This window comes from Pseudonaja textilis, chromosome 12, assembly GCF_049901715.1.
Source record: "Pseudonaja textilis isolate UNSWEBS1 chromosome 12, rPseTex1.2, whole genome shotgun sequence".
In the NCBI taxonomy this organism is placed as follows: Eukaryota; Metazoa; Chordata; class Lepidosauria; order Squamata; family Elapidae; genus Pseudonaja; species Pseudonaja textilis.
The window spans coordinates 11,643,582-11,661,260 of NC_142001.1; the positions used below are offsets into that span (position 1 = coordinate 11,643,582).

At 45.5% G+C, this 17,679-nt stretch overlaps 1 pseudogene; it reads right to left on the minus strand.

The window, feature by feature from the left end:
• Positions 1-12,889: 12,889 nt before the first annotated feature.
• Positions 12,890-12,989, minus strand: LOC113437995 (small nucleolar RNA U3; annotated as a pseudogene).
• Between the last annotated feature and the right edge of the window lie 4,690 nt (positions 12,990-17,679).

The following is a 17,679-nucleotide window of genomic DNA, read 5'->3' on the forward strand; positions in this document are numbered from 1 at the left end:
AGCTGGCTGAAATTCTGGAAGTTGAAGTCCACATGTTGAAATTTACAAGTCCCCAATTCTAGGAGTTGAAGTCCACAAGTCTTAAAGTTGCTAAGATTGAATATCCCTGCTCTGTATGTTTGCTGATTATAGCTTCTGGGTCAATACAATTAGCACCCCGTTACTCAATCGATGTAAACTTTCAGAAACACAATGTATACTTAGAAAGCCTAACTTTCAAATGGAGTCTAACTTTGTAAATGGAGATTTCTTTAATTCTGTGTCTCTTGGGCAGTAATTCTCAACCCGTGGGCCACAGATCCCTGTAGAGCCACAATGTCATCATAGGGGGTCCACAAAGGCTTGAAGAAATGTTATGATTTAAATCTTGAGTTAAGTCTTGGGGTCCACGGCTGTGGTCTCTGGTCCCCAAACCAGAGGTGGTATTCAGCAGGTTCTAACCAGTTCTGGAGAACTGGTAGTGGAAATTTTGAGTAGTTCAGAGAACTGGCAAATAGCGCCTCTGACTGGCCCCATCCCCATCTTTTCTCTGCTTCCTGAGTCCCAGCTGATTGGCTGGGTCTTCTTTGGTTGCCCTGCACAGGAGAATGGAGCTGGAAAGCAGGTTAGTTGGGTGGGGAGGGAATGGGGATTTTGCAGTAACCTTCCCCCAGGAGTGGGGAGGGAATAGGGATTTTAAAGTATCCTTCCCATGCCACGCCCACCAAACCATGCCATGCCCACCAAGCCACGCCCATAAAACCAGTAGTAAAACTTTTTGAATCCCACCGCTGCTACGGATGCTAAACAACCCTGCCTGCATTCAAGTGAGGGATTCTGTGCCATGACGGAACCTCACAAAAATATCTCCTTTGTGTACAGGGCGATGTTTTTCTTGGGACGGCATAGCCAGACTGTGAGTCTTGCCATTTAGATAGACCCAACTTTCTTGGGCTTATTTCTCGAATAACAGCAGCCTTTTCATCTCATTCATCTCATTGCTTGAATGTTACCCTTATGGTTGAAATTGGTTTTCTCTGGATGTGGGTGGGGTGGGGATGTGAGATGACCCAGGATGGGATACAAAACAAACACTGTCACAGAAAACAGGTGAAGCCTCTTTTATTCCTTCACTTTGCTTCCAAGCTCCGAATATGCTTGATGGAAGACGAAAAACTCCCACACAAACAGTTACAAGAAGAAGGGAAAAAAAACAACACAAATTGGGCAAGATAAGGGCTGGAGGAGGTCCACAGATAACAGAACACACACTGGGAGGGACGCCAAACTCAGAGAGGAACCATAAACTAAAGATATGTCCATGCTTTGTTTCCAGCACTCGCCAGTATGCATGTCCGTCCTCTTATTCAGTTGTCACAGCTGCAGCGCATGAAGAGAATCATGGCTTTCTCCTCCCGAGTAGACCACATGTCTCCCTTATCCTCTGCTCTCTGCATGCCCTAGGATGAAGAGGGGATGGGCCTGGGTCCTCCTCTGACTGCCCAGCCGGCCTCTGCCCTTCCCCAGCCTCCACCACAACCTCCGGAGCCACACTTCCACTCCCTGTCGGCTGTTCCTCCTCTCCCTCAGTCTCTACCAGGGGCATGACAGGGGGAGGGCTTGGCTTGCTTTTATGATCTCTTACAGGTTTTGTAAGCTGCTTTTAGGGTCCTTTATAATCCAGACATCAGGATTATTAGGGCTTTTGATGTTTCGGAAGATAAGGCTGCCTTTGCATGAAATGCTAAATAAAACTCAGTTTAAGAGCCCGTTCGCATGACGTCACTGACACCTCTCACACAGGTCTGACTTTTTTGAAAGCTACCTGGGCTCTTCAAATCCCAGTTCCTGGATTTTGCATCCTGCTTATTTCAACAGTCAGGGAAGGAGGTCTTTCGGATGCAGCACCCCCCGCGGATCATAATATTATCTTATATCCTGTGACACAGCAGAAAAACAACAGGCTTATGAGCACGACTTAATCTAGCGAGCAATTCTGGCTCCTGAAAGAGATGCAGCTGGCACGCTCCTGCCTATCTAAATTAAAATTAAAATCTCGCCGTCTTAAGGCTGGAAAATGTAGGGGAAGCTGAAAGAGAGGTGATGAATCAACTTCAAAAAAGGAAAAGGTGATAAAAGGTTTATACTCTGGATACACTGCTTTTTCCTCTGAGCATAGAGGTAGTCCTTGACTTATAGCCATTTGTTTAGTGTCCATTGGAAGCTGGAACAGCATTGAAAAATGACCATCACAGCATCTCCAAGGTCATATTATCAAAATATTCGGGCACTTAGCAACCAGCATGTATTTATGATGGTAAAAGCATCCCATCATCCTCTGATCACCACCCCTTCCCTTCGGGCTTCCAACAAGTCAACAGGGGAAGTTGGATTTGCTTAATGACCATATAAATTCACCTAACAGCTGCCATTAACAACTGGGTAGAAATGTCCTGAAAATAGGCATGATTCACTTAACAACCAACTTGCTTAGCAACAGAAATTCTGGTCCCTATCGTGGCTGTAAATCAAGGACTACATCTATCTACTTTTCCCTTGCTCTATCCATTCACCCCTCTTCTTCTTCTTCTTCTTCTTCTTCTTCTTCTTCTTCTTCTTCTTCTTCTTCTTCTTCTTCTTCTTCTCCTCCTCCTCCTCCACCTCCTCCTCCTCCTCCTTCTTTTTCTTCCTACTCCTCCTCTCTTTCTTCTTCTCCTTTTCCTTTTCCTTCTCCTTCTCCTGCTCTTTGATATGTTGTCTCTCCATCTTCTTCTGGGTCTCCCTCATGTTCTTTGACCTGCTCCTCTTTTTGTATATGCCTTGCACAGTATAGAATTCCACGACATCCTCTCCAGGTGAGCAAACCACTTTATTTGCTGTTTCTGTCTGTAATTTAAAATTGGATCTATACTAGTTTCTTTCTCTTATGGTCTCATTTCTGATTTTAGATCTTCTGGTCACTCCATGACACATAAAAATGAATAATTTTAATGGAACCTGATGCTACCCTTAGCATTTTGCAAAAGATGTCATGTTATTTGGTGTCTCATCTCTATGTCCTTCCATCCAAGACACAAACATAGAAAGTAGAAAGTTTACAATTAATGGACTCTGCACTCTGCTGCTATGAAGAACCTGGCCCCTCCTTTGAATCTTCCTCCCTGCCAGCTAATCAGTGGAAGAGTTTTGGATTTGGGCAAGTAATGGGTTTAATTTTGTGTACTCAACTCTGCCACTCTGCCAGACCAACACAGAGGGAGCGCTGGCCTTTTGGCTTTCCTTAGGAAGTCCTCCAAAATGGGCTCTTAATAAAGGTTCCCCAAAGGCCAAAACCCGACATGGTGAAAAATGAAGCATCAAAACCAGCTTATAACAAACACATGTAATTCTCAACCTTTTCATTTAGGATTAAAGCAATGAGAAAGGCTTTGAAGAACAGCCACTGCAGTTTGTAAATAGCATTTTGTAAATCGCCCCAGTCCTGCTCCTCCTTCCAGCTGATAGTTTGGGGGTTCTGTTGAATATGGGGTGAGGACAGGCAAGATGAGCTGCAATTCTCTCACAGCATGTTCTGTTGCATAAAGAGTACAGCCCAGGTGAAACTGCTTCAACCCATGTTGTCATCTCTACAACAGTCATGCAGGTGTGAGGTGAACTGAATGTAGTGGAAGAACAGGCTGAGCTGGAAGGCGGAGTTAAACATGTCATAAGTTTGGAGTCATTGCATTGCCACAAGAAACTCACGTCTAGGTCCTGGTGAATTCTGCTGGCCCTCATCAATCTAGTTTTGATCGTTCGTTGGCTAGATTCTTGAGTGTGGGTAGCAATAATAAATCCTTCTGTGCTTTGAACTCAACAAATGTTCCTGGTTATTTGTGCCTAACATTGAAGTGCATTCCCTATAGGAGCAGTAGAACTAAGGTTGGAACCCTTCTCATGTAATCAAGCTTCTAATAAGGAGTTACGACAAGATATTCTTCCAGAGTGTGACCCAAACTGAATCAGGTTGTGATCTTCTGTTTCCCCCATCCCTTAAATCGAAACAGAGGCTGAAAGGGCTATTTACAATTGGAATAAAGTTCTTCTTGATGCCCAGGAGAAGTTTATTCCCATTGGAAATAACCGAGCCCACCAGGTTCACTTGGATCTTTCCTTCCCTTCCCTTATGAGCAGGATCTTGGAGTCCTACTGGACAATCACTTGAATACGAGCCAGCTGTGTACAGCAGCTGCCCAAAAAAGCCATCACAGTTCTAGGCTGCCTTAACAGAGGGGTGGAATCAAGATCATGTAATGTTAATACCACTTTATAATGCCTTGGTGAGACCACACTTGTAATATTTGCATCCAGTTTTGGTCGCCACGATATAAGAATGATGTTGAGACTCTAGAAAGAGTACAGAGAAGAGCAACAAAGATGAGTAAAGGACTGGAGCAGTGGTGGGATTCAGCCAGTTTGCACCAGTTCGGGAGAACCGGTTAACTTTCTGAGGAGTTTGGTGAACTGGTTGTCGGAAGAAATCATCAGGGTAGAGAACTGGTTGTTAAATTATTGGAATCCCACCAGTAGACTGGAGGCTAAAAGATATAAAGAATGGTTGCTGGAATGGGGTATGTCTAGTTTGATGAAAAGAAAGACTAGGGGAGACATGATAGCAGTGCTCCAATATCTCAGGGGCTGCCCCAAAGAAGAGGGAGTCAAGCTATTCTCCAAAGCACCTGAGGGCAGGACAAGAAGCAATGGGTGGAAACTCATCAAGGAGAGAAGCAACTTAGAACTAAGGAGAAATTTCCTGACAGTCAGAACAATTAACCAATGGAACAACTTGCCTCCAGAAATTGTGAATGCTCCAACACTGGAAGTTTTAAAGAAGAGAATGAACAACCATTTATCTGAAGTGGTGTAGGGTTTCTCTGTCTGAGCAGGTGGGGTGGGACTAGAAGACCTCCAAGGTCCCTTCCAACTCTGTTATTCTATTCACTGATGCCTTTACTGCTCGGATGCACATCCCTTCCATTCTGCAAAGCAGACATTCTTGGATCCCAAGAGAGTTTTTTTTTTCTGTTATCAATAATAAATGCGATCTGTATCAAAGGAAACTTCGCTCCCATTGCCAAGAACAGGCACTTTGGTTATGGGAGCCCAAGGGAGCTTGCAAACAGCTCTTTGACTCGTGCCAAGGGAGTCTTCTTCCCATTTCAAAGAGTAAGTTCAAAGGAGCGGGTGGAACAAGGGAACCTCCCGTATGGAGGCAAAAGAGGTAAGATTTGCTCTCTTGAACTCTCAAACCAGAGCGATAAAGCTGCTGAGAACTCAAATAAGAAAGACGTCAGACATTCATAGATGGTCTATATCTCTCTTCATGCAAAACATGACAACCACAGTTATCACAACCAATAGTGTGCTGCTAATTGTTCAAGAACTGGATCTACCATCTCCATACCAAGACAACACAAGTCGATAGCTGTAGAACGAATGATTGGTGCTCTAAGCATTGAGGCTCACTTCTCCTGTCAACTGGCTCACAAACATCTAGAAAATTTCAACAATCAGAGCTCACATTTGGTACTATAAGCTGACCTCTAACACACCATGGTTGTGTCAGATGGAGAACCTCAGGTTAAGTTCCAGTTCAGATAATTTATTGCTCATGCCTACAGACAGAAACCTAGTCAACTAAAGGTTAGCACTAAATTGGTGCCAGATAATTAACAGAATGGATTTGGGAACGTAATGATTCTAGACTGATTCCTCTCTTAAGTCCACCCACCAGGCTCTCCCCACCTCTTCTCCTACAGGTTGTAGCTCAAAAAGAAGGTGCACATGTAAAGCACCTTGGCCCCCAAGTGCAGTTTACAATAGATGAGGTTGAACACACAATATCTAATAGAAAATATAATGGCTCTGTGTATCTGATAAGCCCCAATTTTAAAAAAAACAGTGTTTTTTTTTTAAATTAAAAAACAGGGACATGGTGGCTCAGTGGCTAAGGTGCTGAGCTTGTCGATCAGAAAGGTCAGCAGTTCAGTGGTTCAAATCCCTAGTGCTGCGTAACGGAGCGAGCTCCCATTACTTGTCCCAGCTTCTGCCAACCTAGCAGTTCAAAAGCACGTAAAAAAAAGGCAAGTAGAAAAATAGGGACCCCTTTGGTGGGAAGGGAACAGCATTCTGTGCGCCTTCGAAGGCATTTAGTCATGCCGGCCACATGACTACGGAGTGATGGGTAAAGCTACAGGAGTATATCCTAACTGTCCAAAAGAAAAGATTGCAATCAGGACTAGGTTAGATTAATCTAGTCCTGGTTGCAATAGATTACAGCCCTACTCCTCACTTGCATCCTGCTGCTCTCCATCCCTTGAATTAAAATAATAATAATAAAACTAACAGTGTAAATTAATATCCCATCTAGTTTAAAGACCAGCCCTTAGCTTTTATTGTGCTGATTGTTTGTCAAGGCAAGAAACTAGAGCTACTTGTAAACAACTAGGGCGGTGATGGCTAAACTTTTCGCCACCAAGGGCCCAAAATGCACCCATGCGTGTGCACCCCCCAAAATGCAACATACATGTGTGACACCCCCTGCCCCACCACGTGTGTGCAACCCGCTGCCCCTGCATGCAAGATCCCATGTGCTGCCCCGCCCCTGCCCTGTGCCCCCACGTATGCGCATACAACCTCAGGTCGCAGCAGAGACCTGAAGATCAGCTGCCCAGTGGGAGGCGCAGGCACATGCATGGCGGAGCTAAGTTGGGGCGACGTCTTGTGTGCCCAGAGAGAGGGCTCTGTGTGCCACCTCTGGCACGCTGCCATAGATTCACCATCACAGAACTAGAGTAAGCAACTCTAGTTTATTTTCTCTGCCTGCGCTACAAGAATTTCCCCAGACTGCTTGCCTTCTCTTAGGAACGACCAGATAAGGCTTCATGGATCTTGGGGGATTGTGCCTCTTGAGGCTGTGATTCCAAGCTGGATCCCTGCTTGACCTCTCCTTCCAGCTTAACTGGCAGTTTCCCAACCTTGTTTGAGCCTTCAGTTCAGCATTCAAGGGATGCACCAAGAGATTAGAGAAAAGGTCTGCGCACTACGAACATCTACAATTTGGATGCTGTCCAGTTAGCTGCTTCCTTCTCCAGAAGTGAAGAAACCAACAGGATGAAAAGAATGAGATCAAGGAAAGGTGCCCAGTGAAAGACCAAACAGCTGAAGTCCGGGCAGCTTATCCGAGCATCTCCTCTTCGCTTGTTATCGTGAGCTCAGAGCTTTTGTCAAAATGCATCATTCACTTCTGTCATGACCCATGAAATAAAACCCAAATGCTGATGAATAAAGTATGATGCACAATTTATTTCAAGACAGAAGAAGGGGCTGCTGTAGGTTTGGGACGAGGGTGATGAAAAATGACTGCGATAAAACATTCATGTATGTTAATTCAGACTTCCTTTTTCATTCTCTAGGTTGGCTGGACCAACAATCTAAGCCAATCATTTCACCGTTCTGAAGGACCCACGCTATATGCAGTGGTGGGATTCAAAAAATTTTACTACCGGTTCTGTGGGCATGGCTTGGTGGGCACAGCATTGCTTGGTGGGCGTGGCAGGGGAAGGATACTGCAAAATCTCTATCCTCTCCCCACTCCTGGGGAAAGATTACTGCAAAATCCCCACTCCACTAACCTGCTTTCCAGCTCTGTTTTCCTGCGCAGGGCAACTAAAGAAGACCCAGCCGAATAGAAGGGGGAGGGGGCCAGTCAGAGGTGGGATTTGCCAGTTCTCCAAACTACTCAAAATTTCCGCTACTGGGTCTCCAGAACTGGTCAGAACCTGCTGAATATACCACCTCTGATTATGTGGGGTGAAGCAACTCCAGTTTCAGACTGGAGGCTGGCAAAGCAGTGATAAGAGTCTGTAAGAGGAGATTTTCTATAACAGGCATTTTTTCAGGTGGTGATGTGTATGCTATTTGCCGTTAAGTGCTTTCAAATGAACCCACTGGGCAAAAGAGAAGCATTGATCACAACGGGCTCCGCGATTGTGTCTCTCCGCTTGCAAAATTATGATGGAAAGCCATTGTGATGAAAGTGTTACCTGTAGGACTGATGCTTTCAACATCCTTGACCGGTTGCCTGTTTCACCCTTCGTTTGTCACGGTGAGGAATTAAGAGGAAGTCTGTACTGGGGGCAGGGGACTGGAATTTGTTGCGGATTCTGACTGCAAAGTGCTAGAAATTCAGTTTTGAAATGAGCCTCTGTTCCGTGTGGCCCCTTCCAACATTTGCAATCCTTCTCCAAATGCTAAACCCCCATTCACTGATTAATAATAATAACTACCTACTTAGCTGCTGCAAGAAGATTGCCCAGGCTGACTACAAACAATGGCATGAAAAAGTAGCAACAATGGTGCATTGGAAGATCTGCAAAAAACCCATTTGCCTGCAAGCCAGAATGTGTGGAATCACAAAACAAAAATGAAGATGCCAAAGAGGTCTGGCATTTTAGAATTCAAACAGAGAAGCACCTGCCGCATAACACCCCGAGCTTAGCAACTATTAATAGGAAAGACAAAAGAAAAAAAGGCTGAACGGTGGACGTGGTTGTACCTGGAGACAGCAGAATAAAAGAGAAAGAACTGGGGGAGGAGATCATAAAAGGCAAAGATTTGCTACTAGAAATGATCGTCTTCTATCATCATCATCTTTTAATGACCCCCTAATTCCTTGCAGGGTGGAGTTTGGGCAACTGAATGGAGCTAGCAGAGTGTTTTTAATGGCCGGATGCCTTTCCTGTTGCCAACGCAGAGTTTTGTTCAGCAGATATATTCTCATCGTGCCCAGAAAGAGAAATATCTGCCTCTACCTGGGATCAAACTCACAGATTGTGAGGTGAGAGCTCCACCTCTAGGCCACCGCACCACTCCAGAAATAGAACGACTATGGCAAAAGAAAGTGAAGATGAAAGGTGCCTTGGGTACAATCCCGAAACATCTGGAATACCACTTGAGCTCTATCAGCATTGACAAAATCTCCACCAGTCAATTGCAAAAGGCAGCTTTCCTGGAACAGCTTACATCCTGAAACGATCCTTTAAACACCATCAGACAACAACATCTGCTGATCGCAGGTCCTTGGCAAGGTGGATAAAAATGTCCAGCCTCAACATCTGGCTGACTGTGCAGCCAACCGTCATAACAGCAGCAACAAGTGAGCAGGCAGAGAAAGCTGAAGTTTTGAAATAATCATTCATGCTGGAAGATGGGGTGGACAACACTCAACGTCCGTCCAGCTCCCTGGTGAGAAGAAAACTCATTTTGAAGAAGAGAGCACCGTAGCATAAATTCTTCTTCTGTCTGTTTTAAATCTGGAGTCTGTCACCTTTTCTGCCACTGCCCCTTTGAGAAAAGGAATTGCTTTCTATTTCAGCTCCTTCCAGCCTGTAATATTTCTCACCGCCATCCCTCAAGTGTCAGGATCAGACTTATTTTGCTCCCCAGCTGCTCCGTGTCTTCAGAGTCTCCGCAGCGTGTCAAGAGTGGGTGAAATACAAAGTAGGAAGACTGGAGAAAAATAGTAGCCAACAAAGCAGAAGGAGAACAGAAAGCATTCCTAACACCAGGGTTGTAAGTCATTCCTCCGCTGCAAACTTGCTCCACGTTCCACTTATTAGCGCTTGCACCACTGGTGGGATTCAAAAGAATTTACCTCCGATTAGGTGGGCGTGGCTTGGTGGGCGTGGCGTGGCTTGGTGGGTGTGGCTTGGTGGGTGTGGCAAGGGAGAGATACTGCATACTAAATCTCCATTCCCTCCCCACCCTGCTAACTGTTCTGACCCAAACCCTTTTCCAATAAAACAAACACGAACCAAAGGGAACAGAAAGCTTTTAATGATTCTTAGGAATCCCCAGTTAAAAGGATGCTGCAAACTAACTAACTTTGATAAGCATGAGTCTCGCCAAAACTGTGCGAGGCTGCCAAGAATAACAGATAAGGTTACCTAAAAATATTTTACAACACAAGAGTCTTCAAATACCAACTAGGATACTGCAATATCCACGAGGCTCGGGTTTCAAAAGGTCTTTGCTTCCTGCAAAGAACATTTGCTTCACAACTGGCTTTTACCTTCTTGAAGGAGGGGCCATAACCTTGCAGTCTTACTCCCGGTCGCCCATGCTGCTGCAGCTGCTCTTTCCTGTGAGCAGCCCTGCACGCACACGCAATGGGCACAGGCTCCTCGGGAACCTCCTCATCGCTACTGCCAGCCCCCACAATCTCTGAAGGCAGCAGTCCACTCCCTAATGGTCTTGGCTCCTCGTCTGAGTCCTGTGCTCTCCTCAGCTGTCCATATCTGCTGCTGGCTAACCACAACACTAACCTGCTTTCCAGCTCCGTTCTCCTGTGCAGGGCAACCAAAGAAGACCCAGCCAATCAGCTGGGACTCAGGAGGCAGAGAATAGATGGGGATGGTGGGGCCAATCAGAGATGGGATTTGCTGATTCTCCAAACTACTTAAAATTTCCGCTACCGGTTCTCCAGAACTGGTCAGAACTGGCTGAATACCAGCTCTGGTGCTTAGGCCAGTGGTAAAGGATTCAGGCTAGAAAGCAAAAGACTGTGTGTTCTAGTCCCCCTTTAGCCACACTGGGTGACTTTGGGACAATCACCAGGAGACGGTGAGTTCTAGTCCTGCTTTAGGCATGAAAGCAAGCTGGGTGACTTTGGGCCAATCACTAGGAGACAGTGAGTTCTAGTCCTACCTTAACATGAAAGCCAACTGCGTGACTTTGGGCCAGTCCTTCTCTCTTAGCCCAACCCACCTCGCATGGTTCTTGTTGTTATATGGAAATTAGGAGGAGGGAGGAGTATTAGATATGTTCATTGCCATGAGCTATTTGTAAAAATAATACAGGCAAGATACAAATAAATAAATATATGAGGACAGTCCGTGTCTCCCTCTCTTCTTGCCATCTTACCAGAATAGAGCTAGAAGGGACCTTGGAGGTCTTCTAGTCCAGCCTACTTCTCAAGCAGGAGAACCTATACCATCTCAGACAAGTGATTGTCCAATCTCTTCTTTAAAACCTCCAGTGATAAAGCACCTACAACTTCTGAAGGCCAGCTGTTCCACTGGTTCATTGTCCCCACCGTTAGACAGTTTCTCCTTATTTCCAGGTTGCTTCTTTCCTTGATTAGTTTCCATCCATTGTTTCGTCTTGTCTTCCTTCTGGTGCTTTGGAAAATAAGTTGATCCCCTCTTCTTCGTAGCAGAACGCTCAAATACTGGAATATTGCTACCATGTCACCCCTAATTCTTCTTTCCTTTAGACTAGACTTTAGACTCAAAACCTGCAGCCGTTCTTCGTAGGTTTTAGTCTCCAGGCCTTTGATCGCCTTAGCTATCCTTCTCCGAACTTTTTCCAAAGCTTCAACTTCTGTCCAAATATGAAAGTCACAATTGGCTTTAAACAGAGCTTTTTAATCTGCTCGCTAACCCCTATCCAGGTCATGGCCTCCTTCAACTGAGAAGCATTTTCTTCCCTCAAGGAAAGCAGCAACCTGGAATTAAGCAGCAACTTCCTCGCAAGGAGGAGAATTAACCAGCTTGACTTCAGAAGTTTTAGGTACTTCATCACTGGAGGATTTTAAAGAAAAGACTGGACATCCACCTGTCTGAAATGGAAGCCTTAGTAAGACCACACCTAGAGTACTGCAGCCAGTTTTGGTCACCACGCTATAAAAAAGATATTGAGACTCTAGAAAGAGTGCAGAGAAGAGCAAACAGGATGATTAGGGGACTGGAGACTAAAACATACAATGAACAGTTTCAGGAACTGGACACGGCTAGTCTAGTGAAGAGAAGGACCAGGTGAGGCATGAGAGCAGTCTTTCAATATTTGAGGGGCTGCCACAGAGAGGAGGGGACCAACCTATTCTCCCAAACCTCTGAAGTCCAGACAAGGAATAATGGATGGAAACTGAACAGGGAGAGATTCAACCTGAAAATAAGGAGAAATTTTCTGACAGTGAGAACAATCAACCCATGGAACAGAAGTTGCCTTCGGAAGTTGTGGGAGCTTCATCACTGGAAGCTTTCAAGAAGAGACTGGACTGCCGTCTGTCAGAAATGATGTAGGGTCTCCTGCTTGGGCAGGGGGTTGACCTAGATGGCCTACAAGATCCTTTCCAACCCTGTTAATCTGTATCTGTACCTCCCAGGTCCCTTCCAGCTCTATTCTGATTGATTGAATGAACGTAATTTTTTTCAGAGGAGCCCTGCTCATTGAAAAACAATAGCAGTACTAGCCAATCTATTTTGGACGGGGCCTGCCTGTATATTTTTCTGCTGTGAATTATTTCTTCGGAGAAATGCAGTCCCAATGGCCGCCTGTACAAATTTGCCCAAATGATGAATCATTGATGATTACGCATGTCTTCTCCTGCAGAACATAACATATGCCCTTTTTGGTTCAGTGGTGCAAGGCAAAGAATATTCTCTCTGGTGCCAGCTGGAAATTCTGGGGGTTTGTACACCCTGCACTTCCATGGGGGCACAAACTGGAAAAACTGAAATACTGTACAGAGATTCCAAAAATACCGTTTCACGATTCCATTTGTTAAGAGGCTGTTGAAATAATGAGCTGCTTGTATTGTCCTCTGAAAGGCTAAAATCAGCAGTGCTAAGCAGAAGGCGGATGAAAAAAAAGTCTATTATATTTGGGGACACAGGTAGATGCCCAACAGGTGCTCTAACAGTGACTGACAAATGTGGACAGGTAGTCATCAGTTTATGAACGTCACTGGGAACAGAATTTTGGTTGCTAAGCAAAGTGAGTTGTTCTCCATGTTTAGATTAACAGAGTTGGAAGGGACCTTGTAGGTCATCTAGTCCAACCCCCGGCCCAAGTAGGAGATTACACCATTTCTGACAGATGGCAATCCAGTCTCTTCTTGAAAGTCTCCAGTGTTTGAGCGCATTTCTTTAGTTGGATACTATAGAAATGATCCCTGAAAGTATAGTCTTGTTTGCCATGGTTGTTAAGTGAATCGCTACAGTTGGTAAGTGAATCACACAGTCATTAACTGAATCCAGCTTCCTCCATGGATTGTGTGTGTGTGAGAGAGAGACAGAGACAGAGAGACAGAGACACAGAGAGAGACAGAGAGAGACAGAGAGACAGACAGACAGAGAGAAAGAGAGAGAGACATAGAGAGAGAGACTGAGACAGGGAGAGGGACACAGAGAGACAAAGAGAGAGAGAGAGAAAGACAGAGACAGAGAGAGAGACAGAGAGAGAGAGAGAAACAGAGAGAGAGAGAGAGAAAGAAAGAGACAGACAGACAGACAGAGAGAAAGAGAGAGAGAGAGAGAGACAGAGACAGAGACTCAGAGAGAGAGACATAGAGAGAGAGAGACAGAAAGACAGAGACAGACAGACAGAGAGACAGAGAGAGAGACAGAGAGAGAGAGAGAAAGACAGAAAGACAGAGAGACAGAGAGAGAGACAGAGAGATGGAGAATCTCTCTCTCTCTCTCTCTCTCTCTCTCTCATCTCTATTTATCTACCTACCTACCAACCTGTCTATCTAGTCTCCTGCTTGAGTAAGGGTTGGACTAGAAGACCCTCAAGGTCCCTTCCAGCTCCATTTTGACACAAATTACCTAAGTAGCCTGCATTTCTTTGGAGTTGAGCTTCCTTGCTTCTCTCTCTTGTCGGAAGCTGCCTGAGATCACCAATGGTGATCCCAGAAACACCGGAGATTCTAAAATTGTCATAAATACATGGCCAAGTGCCCAAATTTTGATCCAATGAGCCTTGATCATAAATGAGCCTTGATCTCTCCAAGCGAGCCTTGATCTTCACACAGGTCATAAGTCTTTTATTTTTCAGTGCTTTTGTAACTTTGGACAGGCGTTAAGCAAACGGCCGTGTGTCGAGGATGACCGATAACGCATACCTGTTGAAGAGCACTCCCGTGGTTTGAAGGGCACACTGTGTCTGGAGACCATTGCTATGACCTTCAGCCAAAACGGTAGGATGCTTCTGAGATCGTCTCGAGATGCAAAGACCCTCCACCCACCTGCCCACCACCTGGCTGATCATCCCTCTCCGCCTCCCCCGACCCACCTGGGCCTCGGATCTTCTTCCACGCTTGATTTAACCTTTGCTGAGCAGCCTCCAGACAATGAGGCAGCAATAAAGATCTCCGAAATGCCAGTCCATGAGAGTCATGCTGCTTTCACCTGGAGACAAAGAAGAATGAGAAGGTCACAGTTTTCCCCTTCTCCATCCCTGAATCGCAAAGTAGGAAGAGGCTGGCAGAAGCTTCTGGAATGAAAGGGAAGGGAAACTAAAGGGAGACATTTCACCAGGGAGAGAAGACAAGCCAGCATCTGCAGAAGGTTGGAGCAGGCAACCTTTGTGGTCCCAATTTGCGAAGAGATTGGAAGACGGATTCACACAGAGACAGATCCATGTGCTTCAAGTTCACCATTCATCTCCCTCCTATTAATCCTGCTCCAGGTTAGTGATCTGTCACTGCTATTACCGTGCTTCCCTGAAAATATTTTATTTTATTTTTTTGCCACCACAATGGCACCAGGTCTTATTTTCAGGGGATGCCATCCACTGACTAGCCTCTGTTGTGTGCATCACCCCTGGCCTCCTTTTCACTATCAAAGGACTTCAGGAATTTCTTCTTCTGTGTCCGGCAAGGCTTTCCTGAAGGCCTCGGTAGCCAATAGCAGTTCCGGATTGATCCAGAGCTTTGTTATCAGCTCCAGAGGCCTTCAGGAAAGCCTTGCCGGCCTTGCTGGCTGCAGAAGAAATGGGCTAGCAAGGCAGGTGTCAGGGTGTGCGAGGCCTGGCTACAGCTGTCCAAAGGTAAAAGTAGTGAGGCAGCTCCACCCCCCACCCACCCCCACATCCCCACCCTAATTTTTACCCATCCACTCTGGAGTGGGTGGGATCTTCATTAGGGCTTATTTTGCGGGTAGGGCTTATATTGGGCACATGTGTAAAAATCAAGCTAGGACTTACTTTCAGGGTAGGTCGTATTTTCGGGGAAACGGGGTAAGTAGGAGGAAAATGGTTCTCTCTTTCCACCATTCCAAGTTCAAGATAATCAAATGGGTAGGGATGGCAGAAATGGAGCTCCAAGCCTCTCTGGGCAGAAGCAGAAGAACTCGGGGCTACTGGTGACCTGAGGGTGGTTTATCTCTGCCAAAACAGACTTCAACGAACAGAGTGGCAAGATGAAGCATTCTTGGGGAGACTGAGAAGAAGAAAATATCTCTGCAGGCTTCGTGTGTTATCTCTCTTCAAGATCAGGAGGACAAAAGGCTGTTTTCACCCAGGAGAAAAGTCCATGCAAATCTGTATGCAATGGTTGTGTCAGGGTTCCGGCGATTGCCCTAATTAAAATCATGAGCCTCAAGCCAAGCTTCATATGAAGCCAACTCTGCCACACATAGTTTACAATCACCTGTGACCCTGTTTCCCCCTTCTCCCTGGGTGTGTCATAAATCAGATTCTCCAATTGAAGCACATTCAGATCCAGTGCCTATATCTTTATAATATAAGCATGGAATGTACTACTGTTTTTAATTGCCCTATTGCTCCTTCAGGTCCCTCCCCCGCCCCTCCTGCTTATGGCAACTCAGAAACAGGCATAGGAATGCTTTACAAGTTGACAGGTTGGTGGAGAACTTTCTTCTCTTATTCCTTCCGCCATCTCTTCTCTTTTCTGTGGATGTAGCTCCTCTTGTCTTGCAAACACAGAGGCAAACTAGTTCTGATGTTCTGAGCTGAAGAACAACCATCATTCATCTTTTTCAATCTTTCCTCTCCTGTTTAAGAATTCCCCATTCAAACCTACTACTGCAACCCATTGGTTCACCATCTAGACTGGTGCATCTCAACCTTGACAACTTTAAGATGTCTGGACTTCAACACCCAGGATTCCGCATCTAGCAAGGTTGAAAAACACTGGTCTAGATTTTTCCAAAAATTAAGGTTTACAGGCTCAGCCCAATCACTTTGGGTAAACCAAGAGGGACTAGTCCTAAGAAGGTTGCAAACTCATACGGTCAACCCATTAGACCTATCACGGTCAAATCTCCTTCCCTTCCTGAAATTGGAAGCTGGACTGGGTCAGAAGAAGAAAAAGAAAATATTTCTCTTCCTTTGTCCATCCAGCACTGTAAAGCGATTGCTGGATTTCCGTATGGGCGCTACGTTATACATCGTGGTTTACAAATCACGATGGCTGGTTTTGTAAACCACATTGATGCCTTGTGAATCCCCGTCTATTGCTCTACCAACACGACTTCTCATTTCATTTCCAGAACTTGCTGTGTTTGGACCAAGAATGTCGTCCATGTTCTGAGACAGACAGATCACAAGAGGGGTGTTTTGGTTTGGTTTGTTGGTGAAAAAGGAAGGCACAATTAGTCCATTTTCTCACTTCTTTTCCTTATAGGAAACAGCTCTCAAGGGTATTTAAGAGCTGGCAGTGTATCACCCTGGACTTGTGAGCTCAATTTGCAATTGTTTTTTGTTTTATTTTTAATTGGGGAGTTGGATTATTATTATTTTTTGCTCCTTCCCTCCTTTGCTTTATATGACATCTCCATAGAGTCAACGTTCGTCTGGATGACCCATTCTTTTTAAGGTGGCATTTCACAGCTGAACAGCCAGGGTGGCATCGCTCTGTTTGCAAAGATTCCTGATAATGCACCCTTCAAAGAAACCAATTAGGCCTTACCATTGCTGCTGTTTTTATAAATAGCATCTCTGATCGGCTGGCTTTGAACGCTCCCTTGTTTTCCCATGTTCCTGCAGACCTCTAACACACAGAGAGACACATGTTTACGGAGTGTTTATATTGATTTTTCTTTTCTTTTTTCCCCTTCTGAGAATCTTCTTTTTACCTTCCTATGAGACAGGCCACACTGGTGGAAGTCTTTAATTAAAATGTTTGTGACTGCCTTTACACATTGCCTAATCCAGGCTGCACAGGAACACAAGGCTGTGCCGTCCGCATGGCCCGCCCACCCACTGGGCCCCACCCTTCGGCCGAGCACAAACCTTACCTCGAGTAGAGCCATGCAAGCAGGAACTGGTAGGTAAGACCAATGGTGGGGGAGGGAAATCCACCCCAGGGTGGCTTGCTGACATGACTGGGAAAGTCGGTCCCATATTCTAGAGCTGCAGCAGTCACAGGATTGGTCATCCCAGAGCAGCTCCTCCAGTCCATGGCAGGCCGGTGCACTTGGGTGGAGGAGCAGCTGCTCCGGGGTGTCCAAAGGGCCAGTCCTGGGACTACTGCAGCTCTGGAATATGGGACCGACTTTCCCACCAACATCAGCAAGCCACCGTCAGTCAAAATTCATATTAGTGGTCCACGGGATTTAAATTTATGAGTTTGGTGGTGCCTGAGGTCCAAAAGGTTGGTGAGCCCTGCTGTAGACATCCCGGGTCTGTCTCTCCAGAATGAAATATTTGCACGATAAACCAAAATACATATGTATCCCAGCCTTCTTTTAAACCCCCCTCTGTTGTTCTTTTGCTAGTTGCCTCAATAATCATTTGTTTATTATTCTTGGGTGTTTAAAACATGACAGGGTTCTCTTTGATCAGATGGTAACAACTCTTCTAACATAAACAGCTTTGCTAATCCTTGTAATGGAAAGCAGGATATGAACTTTACCG